This window comes from Natrix helvetica (assembly GCF_964273705.1).
Source record: "Natrix helvetica genome assembly, chromosome: 1".
Taxonomy (NCBI): Eukaryota; Metazoa; Chordata; class Lepidosauria; order Squamata; family Natricidae; genus Natrix; species Natrix helvetica.
Window position 1 is genome coordinate 43,185,626 of NC_138548.1, and position 13,527 is coordinate 43,199,152.

The window sequence follows — 13,527 nt, forward strand, 5'->3', positions numbered from 1 at the left end:
AGTACGATATTGACAGGTTGATTGATTGATCAGTCTTTGGGTGGTTACACATTTGTTGTGGAATATAATTTTAAACAACCCCCCCCAAAAAAAAGAATAAAAGAAACAACATATTTTATGTTGAAACAAGGGAGTAATTTGAATTTGTAATTGTTTCACATATTAACCTTGCAATGATGAAATTTACAGATATGGTAAAGCCTCTCTAAATTTCATTTGTGAAAATGAACTGTGGTGTTGTCCTTCTTAAATACTCTTGTTCCCTCAGTCTTGAGACTCGTCAATATGACTTGTTAATCTCCATCATTTTGTTCCACTACAGTAGCAACCCCACTTCTCATTGGCTGAAGTGCCTGTCACATCACTCCCCTCCAACAACTGACCACTTCCCAGAAGAACTATTTCTCAGCATCTGGGCTATTGGGCTTTTTGCATTTTAATTTATTTATTATAACTTTGCAGTTGATTCAACAATAGGCCATTATGTCAATGAACTGTACTCAACCCTAAAGGTACACACTGCATTCAAACTTTACATCTCTCCATAGGCATCCTTTCTGTTTTTGCACAGACTGTGTGAAGCATGTTCCCCATGCTTTCTCTTTTTCCTGCCTATAATATGGCAGAACTTCTCTTCCTTTTCCTTAACTCACTTACAAAGTAAGTTAACTTTGTAACCAATTTAACTTGCAAAGTAATGTCTATGCTATTTTGCTTCCATGAAACTGTACTATCCGTATTTCTTTGCTATACAGTTTCTGTTCTGACCCCCCTCCGTCCGGTAATGAACGCCGCCACTGGCTTGACTGTTTGCCACTTTTTAATCACAAAGATTGCAATTCTGTTGGCTACAATCTCAGACAAGAATCACATGCAAGAATAGTTGGCAGCAACCCAAATCAAACAGAACATAATACAAGACAGACCAGACAGACGTTCCTCAATACTGTTACGAGCGGTTGAGTCCTGCAAAACCTTCCTCTCAAAGTCCCATCTTATATACGCTCTTGGGAGGGGTCATGCCCCAACCACCTGAGCTTCATTATCTTTTAGGAGCTTGTCTCCGGAGCACCTGTTGCCTTCGTTTCTCTGCCCTCCTCAATCTTGCGTCAGGGACAAACTCCCTCCAATCTTCCCCACTGCTCCATGCCTCAGGTGCCTCCTGGTGGCCAACCAGCCTCTCTGGTCCCTGCTCTGCATCTGAACCTTGCCCAGGGTCCTCCACCTCCTCCATAGCCGACTCATAGGGTTCATCGCTATCTGAGTCGCTCAGTATCTGCAAAGGATCCTGCTGGGTCACAAGTTTCCATGGACCCAGAGAGAAATTTAGGAAAGAAAACTACAGCTACAGAGCTGTAGAAAATATAAAAAGGTTTCCTTTAGTGTTAAAGGACACAACGAAGAATAGGAGAGAGAGGCATCCAGGAAAGCAAAAGAAAACCATGCAGAGGGAGCAATGCTTAAAAGGAAAAGACAACATGAACAGACTGGTCCATTCATGATCCAGCCAACAAGGTTTGCTTTCTTTGCTTAAATGGAAAGAGCAAGAAGAAGGGAACTAGCCAGTCAGGTCTTATAGTCTGGGCTGAGTATTGTCCCAGCTTCATGTTTACCTATTACAACCTGGACTGGAACTATGCAAGTTAACTTACAAAACAGGTAGGACAGCACAGGAGGCACAAAGCTTAGACTTCAGTGTGGAATTATCCTGAATGTACTTTTATCTAAGAAATCATTAAATGATGGTCTGTCCACTATAAGGGGATGGGTTGCTAGGACAGTCGTTAGGACACTGAGTCTTAGACTGTTAAAGGTCTATAGCTCGGCAATTTGAGATCCAAGTGCCACAAGATGGAGTGAGCTCCCCTCACTTGCCCTGCTCTTGTCAGCTTAGCAGTTCAAAAGTTTGCAAATGCAAGTAGATGAATAGGTACCACAAATAATCATAAGGGAAGTAACAGCATTCTGTGTTTTACTGTATGCTATGTGCTGCAGCATGGTGTCATGCCAGCCACATGGCTGCAAAAATGTCTTTGGACAACTCCAGCAATTTGATTTAAGAAATGGAGATGAGCCAGGTCTGCTCTGCCCATCTAGTTTTTGGCATAGTTCATACTTCAAAACAACTGAAATATATATATATTTAAAAAAACTTCCTTTGGTCTTGTGTCTCTCTTCCCTTTGGTGAAAAATTATTTGGTCACATTTCAAAATATCTTCCCTTTTTTGTACCCTGCTACTCTTTCCTTATGTCTCCAAACTCTTAATGGAATCTTGATCTATTTTATTTCTCCTTCTTGAGGGACACATTATTAACACAAATCCTTCACTTTGAACAAAGCCATCTTTTGATTGGTGTGAGCTCCATTAACTTTCTACATTCTGCTTCCCCACCTTCTCCTGCAGCATCTTCCAGCAGTGTTAACACATCTCAATTTATGAGCCTCATGTAGCAAGGGTCAACGTATTAATATGTTAATAATGCAATGCTTTGCCAATTATGCTGGGAGGGGGGTTATGTAGAGCCTCAATTAATTATGTTATAATATTTTGATGGCAGACTGATTGCTAGCTTTGCATAGCTGTAATGCTAAATGTTTAGAAGATGATAGACTGGGATGCCTTAATGGCCTCATGATTAGATTTGAGGAAAAGGCTGATACGAACAGAGATACTAATTTATGGACTTTGTTGCAATACATTATGTTTGGGATCAGCAGATAGCAGGTTTTAAGACTCTCCCTATTTTAAGAAATGCCTGTTTTCAGAAAGGGCTAGTTATGATAAAAGAACCTGTCTTTTATATCAGCAGCAGTTGTGATGAGGTAGGCCTCTGGATTGGGATTTGAATCTGATTCTGGACCAGACCAGTTCAACCTCCTGACTTTAGTAGAGAAATAACCAGACAGTTTATCTGTACATTCTAATGGGATTATTTGAGAGTTCAACATTTGTCACTATTAGCATTATTGTATCTGTAATTATGGAGGTTATTAATACACTTCTGGTAGCCCACAGAATAAAGCTCTGTGCACAAGGAGATGGTGGGAAAGCAGAATGTAGAAAAGAGACAGCATCTCTTTCCCAATCAAATCTGAGGCCTAGTTCTGGAACAGTAGTGTTCCAATTGGGTTTTTATGAATGTGAGATGCAAACTGTATAAATATTTATAAGCCACTCAAACTAAGGAATTTCTTGCTCCCATTGTAGAAAAACACCCTGAAATGTAAGATCTGACATTCATTCCTTAGGGAGTATCATTTTAAAAAACACCCTAATAAAAAAAAAACAGAACTGTTGAGTTCAAATAAGACATTTTAAAGATTTATTATTTTATTTACAATTGCATAATTAGCAAATGAAGACAAGGTAAATGATGAAAACCATGCTTTGTATAGTGTTTTAAAAGCTGCAGAAATAATATATTTTAAATCTTTGTGTTTACTTCTGTGTGGGGGGAGCAATTAGTCAATTGTCACTAGCAAACCTGGCCAAAAATGGGTTCGGGGGAGGGAGAAATATTTCAGATAGATGTCATTATTCTAAGTTATTGACCTGACTGGGTATTTCAAAAACTGAGATAGCTATTGGTTGAAGCTAACCATATTATTTTAATTTCAGTGGAATTTTATGGATTGATCATGTCTCATCAAATATTAACTTTTTTATTGCAGTTTTTCTTCTGACCTAAGCAGGAAACCCCATTGGGTTGCAATCATTATCTGAAACAGGACAATACCTACATTTTTTCCTAATTTATTTCAGTTTTGATTGATTGATTATATGACATCAAGTCAGTAACAACCAGACTGATTGATCTTCCTTATGATGATCTGTCCCCAATCTCGTCCTTCAAGTCTTTCATTAATGCATCCATAGCCATTATAATTAAGTCCATTAAATTAGCTGCTGTCCATCTTCTTCTCTTTTCTTCCACTTCTATCAGAAGTTTATACCTCAAGAGAACTGAGTCTTCATGTAATATTTTAGACAGAAGGGATATTCCAGAATCTATATTTGGGTGAGTGTATTAAACAATGTGCTATATCCTTAGTATTTTTTAATTAATTAGTAGGCTCTTAAACTGCTGCTGATTATAATTGGTATTTGAATATACATTACACTGTGTATAAGGGATGTGGTGGCTCAGTGGTTAAGATGCTGAGCTTGTCAATCAGAAGGTCAGCAGTTTAGTGGTTCGAATCCCTAGCGCCATGTAATGGAATGAGCTTCCGTTACTTGTCTCAGCTTCTGCCAAACTAGCAGTTCCAAAGCACTAAAATTGCAAGTAGAAAAATAGGAATCACCTTTGATGGGAAGGTAACTGCATTCAGTGTGCATTTGGTGTTTAGTCATGCCAGCCACATGACCACGGAGATGACTTAGGATAGCGCTGGCTCTTCAGCTTTGAAATGGAGATGAGCACCACCCCCTAGAGTTGGGAATGACTAGCACATATGTGCAAGGGGAACCTTTACCTTTTAACACTGTGTATATGTTAAAATGCCGTATCTTTCTTTTCATTAAGATAGTAATCCACTACTAAAGACCTTACTTGGAGAGCACTGTATAATTTCTAAGGTGTTTTTACATGTCAGTTTTAGGAATATCTCTTGAGGAACAAATTAAAATAATATAAACAAGTAGAAGAAAGAAAAAAAACACTTTCATCTTTTTCCAATTGTATCTGTAGAATAATCAAATTATGCTACAGACAAATAGCACTCTCTGGAGAAGACTCTAATGCTGAAAAAGGTGGGAGGAAAGAGAAGAAAACAACCACAAACACGATAGATGGACTCAGTTTACATTAGTGAGATTCAATGGAAACACTAAAGGACCAAATTAGGAACAGACTGTCAAGGAGATACTCTATCTATGTGGTTGCTAAAATTAGTACTGACTTGATGGCATATAATCAATCAATAAAGTAGAAATAATTATGAATGAATATTGGTGCTGTTGTATTCCAGACAGTGACTTTAACCCAGTGGGGGTTTCTTTTCAAGCTGGGGAGGAAAGTTGTAGCAGAAGTTTAAATCCAGGATTGGATTTTAGCTGGGTTCTAAATGAAATTACACTAACATGCACTCATGTCTGACACTGGGTATTCTTGCATTTATTCCATAAAATACCGAAGAGCCCCAAAATTGTATAAGAATACACTATCTTTCATTATAGCATGCTTTTTGCAATGGTCTTCACCCTGTTTGGCTTTTCCTACTTCAGAAAGACATCATGATAAAACTTCTGTTTGAGAGCTTTTTTCAGTTAGTTAATCCAACTGTGGCAAAATCTTAGGCCAATGATGGTGAACCTTTTTGGCACTGAGTGCCAAAACTGGAACATGTGCACAAGCGTGCACCCCAGAATGCTGGAAACCCGAAGACCAGCTGTGCACCGGCCAGTTGGTCGTCGGGTTTCAGGTGCTCTGGCATGCATCAAGACCAACTGGCCAGTGTGCATGCACATGCTGGAAACCAGAAGAGCAGCTGGCAAAGGTACATGTGCCCACAGAGAGGACTCTGTGTGCCACCTCTGGCACGCATGTCATAGGTTCACCATCACGGTCTTAGGTCATGTCAGGTGCATTCATTTCAACTTGAAGCTGGTTGTTGCATCTGTGGGGACAAGAAAAAATGAAAAAAAAAGAAACAGTGGCTTCTAAAAAGATAACTCTTTCTGGCTCCTTCTCTTCTCCTTAGGGCATGTACTGGTATTTAAAAACCAGACAACCTGGGAAATGTACAAATGATATGCCCAAGTTTCCCAAACACAGGTGGTTCTATTATTAGCAGCACTCCAAAAAGGAGTAAGCTGGGGGAAGAGAGTCCCTCCCTTTCCCCCTGCTGCTGTCATTCATTGTAATTCAGATGAGTAAGAAAGAGAAGGAGAAGGGGTTTCTTTTCAATTCAAATTATAACTTAAATCAGAGACAGGCTATTGATGGAGTAGAAGCTGGTCGCAGTAATATTAAATTAATATTATGATCTATATAATTCCAGGATCTATGAGACCACAGTTTATTTTATTTATTTATTTATTTTTATTTATGAATCAAACGTATATAGCTGCTCATGCTCTCCAAAGGGGACTTTTTAAAGCTATCACTTGTTGTGGAAACTATTTTTGCAGAAAACATTTTTAAAAGCCTTGTTTATGTCCATATAGATTTCTGGAAAATAGCATAGTATTACAACATTCCAGCTAGTTTGCAATAGATAGGAACAATAAATTAAGTTATAAATTAAGAACAAATTCTGTGCAAATCTGTGGGTCTAGTTAGGAAAAGGACCTGTGGAATTTTACACTTGAAGTTGGATTTTTTGGGGTTGATTCATTGAAATCAGAAGAGGAAGGCTCTCTAATGTCTTCTTGTATTCCTTACTAATACTAATTAAAATTAATACTGATTTTCTTTCCCCTGCAATACAAAGAGATACAGGTCAGGTTTAGATATAGGTTTACACAGAAAATTGCTATTCTTCCATTGCAGAAATTGGCTGTAGTATCTATAATACCACAGATACTTGTGGGATTCCTGTCATTTTTGCCATTTGTTGGCCAAGTTATAAAAACACTATTGTGCCTTCATTCATAATCCCAGAATACATTTGAACTGCAGTAAGAGAGGTGAAATAAATTAAAAGACACTTGCTCCTGGGGAGGAAAGCTATGGCAAATCTAGACAGCATACTAAAAAGCAGAGACATCATCCTGACAACAAAAGTGTGAATAGTCAAGGCTATGGTTTTCCCAGTTGCAATGTATGGCTGTGAAAGTTGGACCATAAGAAAGGCTCAGCACCAAAGAATTGAGGCTGTTGAACTATGGTCCTGGAGAAGACTGCTGCAAGTCCCTTGGATGGCATGGCGATCAAAATGGACAGTCCTAGAGAAGATCAACCCTGACTGCTCTTTAGAAGGCCAAATCCTGAAGATGAAACTCAAGAACTTTGGCCACCAAATGAGAAGGAAGGACTCACTGGAGAAGAGCCTAATGCTGGGAAAGATTGAGAGCATAAGAAGTGGACAACAGAGAATGAGGTGGCTGGATGGAGTCACTGAAGCAATAAGCATGAACTTAAATTGACTCCATGGGATTGGGGCCATGGGATTACGATGGGTCGGACACAATTTTGCAACTAACAACAACAACAAGAGAGATGAAACAGCTGGAATTGCATCCAATTCAACTTTGTTCAACATGCAGTTCATCCTCACTCTATTCTGTAAGCAAGAGAAATAGGCTTGCAGGCAGGGCTTTTCTTCTTCTTTTCAGATAATGGCAAAGTATCCCTAATTCAAAACAACTCAACTAATTGGTCCAAAAAGGATGTTAACAGCTCAGTCTAGAAGACTGTATTTAAAACAATTGTTAGCAATCAATAAATCCTGCCTGATTGTTTTATTTCATTAAAGATGTATTTGTTAACTAAGCAGCTGGCACCCAAACAGCTGCTTTAAATAGAGAGGCATTTCCATATTCTATTTTATCATTTCCTTTGTTAGTTTCTTTGCAAATTTCCCAAGACAATGACTATCAAAATAACAGAGAAATCCAGACTGGTTCAATAGTACAATTAGAGACATGACAAATAAATGAGAATATCAACATTGTACTGGACATTGGACAGTAATAGAATAGAGAGCAAACCATACATTTACTTGTACTGACAATGTTTGGTGATGAAACTAGTTGGGTGATGAAACTACTGAACTCAGAGAGCACCAAGGACTCCTAAGTCCAAGACAGAGCTGTGTATATTCTCTTCTATTGAAATTAATAGAATGCTACTATGAGTTTAAAATATGAGATGAAAGATTCTTCCAACTTTCTTCTTAATTTATATATATATATATATATATATATATATATATGTGTGTGTGTGTGTGTGTGTGTGTGTGTGTGTGTGTGTGTGTGTGTATGTATGTATATATGTATGTATGTATTTGTGTTACAACCCTTGGTATGTCTAATATTCAGGTTCAAATCCCAGTAAGGATATGGCTAGCTGATGAGAGCTAATTATCTCGAAATAGATCTATACTAGTCTCCCTTTATTTATTTATCAGTACAAATACAACACTATATATATAAAAAAGATACAATACATATTTCTAAAGCACTCTCTTCCCCTTTCTTCTGTTGATAAATTGTTACATGTTTTAATCAACATTTAGTAGTATTGACACTCATCCCAGATTTCAGATTTCATGATACAAGAGTTCATGAAATCTGCTTGTTTTATATAACTTTAGCACTATCAGATCTGATTAGTACTTAGATGAATGGTCATCAGGAAATTTCTGGGCAGAAGACTAGATTACAGTTTTAAAACATTTACTGGTAGAAGGTAGTAGGAAACGACTTCTGTACTGATGCCAGAGTAAACTATAAAGACATGAAGAGTCAAGCTTGACTTGAGGAAAACTTTACCTTTATAATTTGCAATCATGGGTTCATGTACCCACTGGATCAACAGAAAACAAATTTGTTCCAGTCCTTCATTTTGTTGAGGGAGATTATCCACACATTCCTAATATGGCAATTTGCTGCCGAGTCTCTACAACATATTTGAACTCAATTAAGAGGTTTGTGCTTGCATGAGTTGGCTGAGGAATATCAAGGCAGGGAAAGGAGTTTAGACAAAATTAGATACATTTCCTAAGGGCTGCTAAGAAATATTCTATACTGAAAGGAGCCTACTGTTGACTTTACTTCTGGTTAATGTCACTACACCAACACAGGGTTCACTGGACTAAATCTTAAACATTCTTTGCTTATAAAGTATCTTCAGTCTCTAATTTAAATGGCTAGGTCACCAAACATTCAGTTATCCTACACTACAATTATGTACAGAACTACATGTGCATACCACTCTTTGATTTCACCAAATCAGAATTTTGTTTACAAATCACAGGACACTACCTTGTGTGGATTGACATATTTTAATCAGGCAGAGGGTGGATAATACACTTACTCACTGCAATTAAGTTCAGAAAGAGTAGATCAAATAGTGATGCAAGGAAGCAATAAACTAGGCCTCCTATTCTTATTTTCTTGGTTAGAGCACTGGATGAGATTTCGTTAGAGCAGGGGTGTCCAAACTTGGGAACTTTAAGACTTGTGGACTTCAACTCCCATGGCTGGCTGGGGAATTCTGGGAGTTGAAGTCCACAAGTCTTAAAGTTCCCAAGTTTGGACACCCCTGCATTAGAGACACCCTTGCTTATATGTTAATCCCAAACAACTATATGACTACTGAGGATCTGAAGGATAGAAAAGGCACGTAGAACAATATTGGTTAAAAAAAACAAAGAAAAACCAAAATCCAGTGACTATTAGTAACAGTTCATTTTCAGTCTACACAAGGGTGATAAGAACAGCAAACTATTAGTTCATTTTTGCACCTATTGAAACCACAAATTTCTAGTTGTTTGAGTCATCTGGACCCTTTTAGAGAAATATGGGTAGAACAAACTGCTTGTTAGCATATTTGATGAATGTATGAATAAAGTTGTTTGTATCTCCTTTAGGTTGGATTCAGTTAAGCAACCTGCAGATTTGCATAGATAGGTGGGTCATGGGCAGCTGGATTCAGTAAAACTAATCAGTGCTTCTGGAGTGCAGAGCACAATTCTACTTACTTTCAAGGAGGAAAAGATAGTCATTTCCCAAAGAGATATCTCCATAGGCCAAACTGCCTCTGACAACTTTTACTTACTCTAATCTCTAATGAACTTCTTGGGGTTGAGGGGCTGGTGGTAAAATCAACTACATCATATTCTAGATGAAATGAATCATCTGGATCATTTTCAGTCAAAATTCATGCAGGTTATGCCACAAAAAGAAACACTAGTCTCTCTAGTTGATTTCCTTCATTGGGACTTAAATGTGAGAAATGTAGCCCTTTTGTCCTATTAAAAATCTTGACATCATTTAATACTTCCCTGTTATTTTTCTGCGCAGTTGCAGGAGTTAAGGATTGGATTTTTTTGGTGTTTTTTTTTCTGCCTCAGTGGTTAGGAGCAGGCTAAAATCCTTAGGATGTCAGTGTGCTGTCCCTGTGTTATTTACAACATTTATATAAAAGGAGAGGTAATTCAGTAGATTTTTGTGTGTGTGAAGATGATGTGGGGCCTAGTAAAAAATATAAGAACTAGATTCTTGATGAGACAATCCCATCAGGATTTGAAGAATGCTATTCTTAAGCCACTGCATTGGTTTCTGTGTCCAGATCAAACATATGGTAATTATCTTCCTTACTCCTTAAAATGCAGCACCAGAATGTATAAGGCAATCTTTTGTCATAATTGAGTGGGCAATTTATACTGGTCATCAAGAAAGGATTTCCCTTCACTGTGAGGTACATTGGCATTGCCAAGCAACAAGTCCCCCCCCTTATTGGGCCCCCCAATTCTGGTATTTTCTAAATAAGATGAAACAATTCTATTCAGTATGCATTTTACCCTCAAAAGGTTTAATCAGAAACTAGAAGACCCTCCCAGCACTTTCCATGCCTTTCCCACCATTTCAAAATAAACTCTGCACTTGTGTGACTCAACATCTTATCTGTTTTGGCCATTGAGCCGGTTTACTTCCAGTTCATCTGTAGTTTTCCTTTTGTGGCAATTTAACATTTAAAAATCTGAAGTCCTACTGAGTTTGAAAGCAAGCAACTCCCTATTGCCAGAAACCTGTGATTCCCTCTAGCTCCTCAGGTTGAACCTGACATTCAGCACCTGTGTTTCACACATTTTTAAAAACATTCTGAAAAGAGATTCTGTTTTGATGTTCCAAAGGTATGAAACTATGGAGGGGTCAGTGATGGGATTCACCCAGTTTAACAACCGGTTTGCTGAGTGTGTGCTTTGTGCGTGCAAGCTTTGCTCGTGCATGCACCAAACTCACGCTCTGTGCATGCACAGTGCATATGAAAACATACCTTCTATTGCAGCTCCGGTGAGTAAAACAGCTGAGGCACAGCATTGGGTTCTTCCACGCCTATCAGCTGGGCTTCAAAAAAGGGAATATGGGTAAGTATAGAACAGGGGCGCGTGCACATGTCCACCTGATCATGGGAGAGAACCAATTCGCTCTCAGCTGATGGTGGGAGCTACTGGTTTGCCTAACTGGTCCGAACCATCTGAATCTCATCCCTGGGAGAAGTGAAAGGCTCCTTCTTGGTATATTGGTTAATTGGCAGAAGCAATCATGTTGTTCTCAGCATTTTAAATCTAGTGGCAGTGAAAATGATTGCTGGCTGACTTCAAATTACTTTTAAAGGATTGAACAAGGAAATGGTAGTGACTTTTGGTCGACTTAATCCAAGTAGATATTTTCAGCTTTTGAATAAAAGCAAGTGAAATCTGATCATGTGGATTGCTTAAAGCACGGTGTCAAAGTATCTGCATAACGTTGATGTCACATGATGTATTGCAACATTTTTGCCTTCATGAAGCTAGGTAGGAGTGGCCTGTGCATGCGGACCCTGGACCACCATTTTGACACCCTTGGTTTAAAGGAATAGAGCCAATATTTGGATCTGATTTTGTCTTCCAGTTTGCTGTAATATAACAGTTACAAGAGGCCACTCAACACAGTGGATAACCATTTAAATATGAGCCAGCAGTGTGCAGCAGCTGCCAAAAAAGCCAACAGAAGTTCTAGGCTGCATCAACAGAGGATAGAATCAAGATCACTTGAAGTGTTAATACCACTTTATAATGCCTTGGTAAGGCCACACTTGGAATACTGCATTCAGTTTTGGTCACCATGATGTAGAAAAGATGTGGAGACTCTAGAAAGAGTGCAGAGAAGAGCAACAAAGATGATTAGGGGACTGGAGACTAAAACATATGAAGAACGGTTGCAGGAACTGGGTATGTCTAGTTTAATGAAAAGAAGGACTAGGGGAGACATGATAGCAGTGTTCCAATATCTCAGGGGTTGCCACAAAGAAGAGGGAGTCAAACTATTTTCTAAGGCACCTGAGGGTAGGATAAGAAGCAATGGGTGGAAAATAATCAAGGAGAGAAGCAACTTAGAACTGAGGAGAAATTTCCTAACAGTTAGAACAATTAATCAGTGGAACAACTTGCCTCCAGAAGTTGTGAATGCCCCAACACTGGAAGTCTTTAAGAAGATGTTGGATAGCCATTTGTCTGAAACAGTATAGGGTTTCCTGCCTAGGCAGGGGGTTGGACTAGAAGACCTCCAAGGTCCCTTCTAACTCTGCTATTGTATTATTGCAATATAAACAGTAAGGATACAAGCAACAAAATTACAGTCCTGCTGCCATAAGTGGGAGAAGATGGGCGATAGGAATGATGAGAAGACTAATAGTAATAGTAATGCAGCCTTAGTGGATGGTTTGACAGTAGTGAGGGAATTATTTGTTTAGCAGACTGATGGCATTCGGGAAAAACAGTTCTTGTGTCTAGTTGTCTTGGTGTGCAGTGCTCTATAGCATTGTTTTGAAGACAGGAGTTGAAACAATTTATGTCCAGGATGTGAGGAGTCTGTAAATATTTTCACAGCCCTTTTTTTGACTTGTGCAGTGTACAGGTCCTCAATAGAAGGCAGGTTAAGAATACTGGATTCTCTCAATTCTCCCCTTCTCCAATTCTTAGAGCTATTTGGAAACCTGGACAACAATGTGATGAAATTAGTTTATATTAATATACACTATCCACTATTCAACCATTGATGTTAGAAAAACTAGATCTGGAAGGCTTTGGAGAAAGCTGGTATAAATAATATGGAACAAAACAGCTCCACAGTCTGACTTCTTATGGCACTGCCTATGGTCTGTCTCAGGCATGGAGTTAATGTGTGAAGTAGTCTTCGCATCAGGATGTGACTATTCCCAAAGCCTGTAGTGAATAGCAGCTTTCATTTTCTTTTTGTTCCTCAGACTGAATCTCTAGGCAGTGTCAATATCTTAAATCGTGCTGGGGTTCAGTGATTTACATTCTGTGTTTGCATATCAATTTTCCAGCTGAGAACTTTTTCAACAGTTTGGACATAAAGGCCTCAGAATGAGCACATTTGTAGATGACCATCAGTGTATAATTAGCCTATTAAGGTTGTCAAGATGTTACTTTTGGTTAGTTAAAAGGAGGATCAAAATAATTCTTGATTGCATAATGTGCCTTTTCTTCTCACAGAGAAACAAATTTATTATTTAGCCTATGATTAATGACAGAGGCTCTTTGCCATTGTCTTGTGATGTTGATATCGTCAACTTACTCAGTGGGAGACTTACAGAGTTCAGCTGCTCCTTGAGCTAACTTTACTTTTCAATCTCTCTTATAAGGTGTATTTTCATAGGAGGTCTCAGAATACCATTGAGTAGAAGTCCCCAGTCTCATGCTGAGCAAAGGATTAGGTCAATAATTTTGGAGAGTCTTGCAGTTGAATGACATATGATAGGCAGACTCCTGGGTCTTCCTGAGGTTTTGGTTGGAAGATGCTGGTGTCCCCTACCGTGAATTGAGCTCACATCCGCCACAGGAGTTTGTC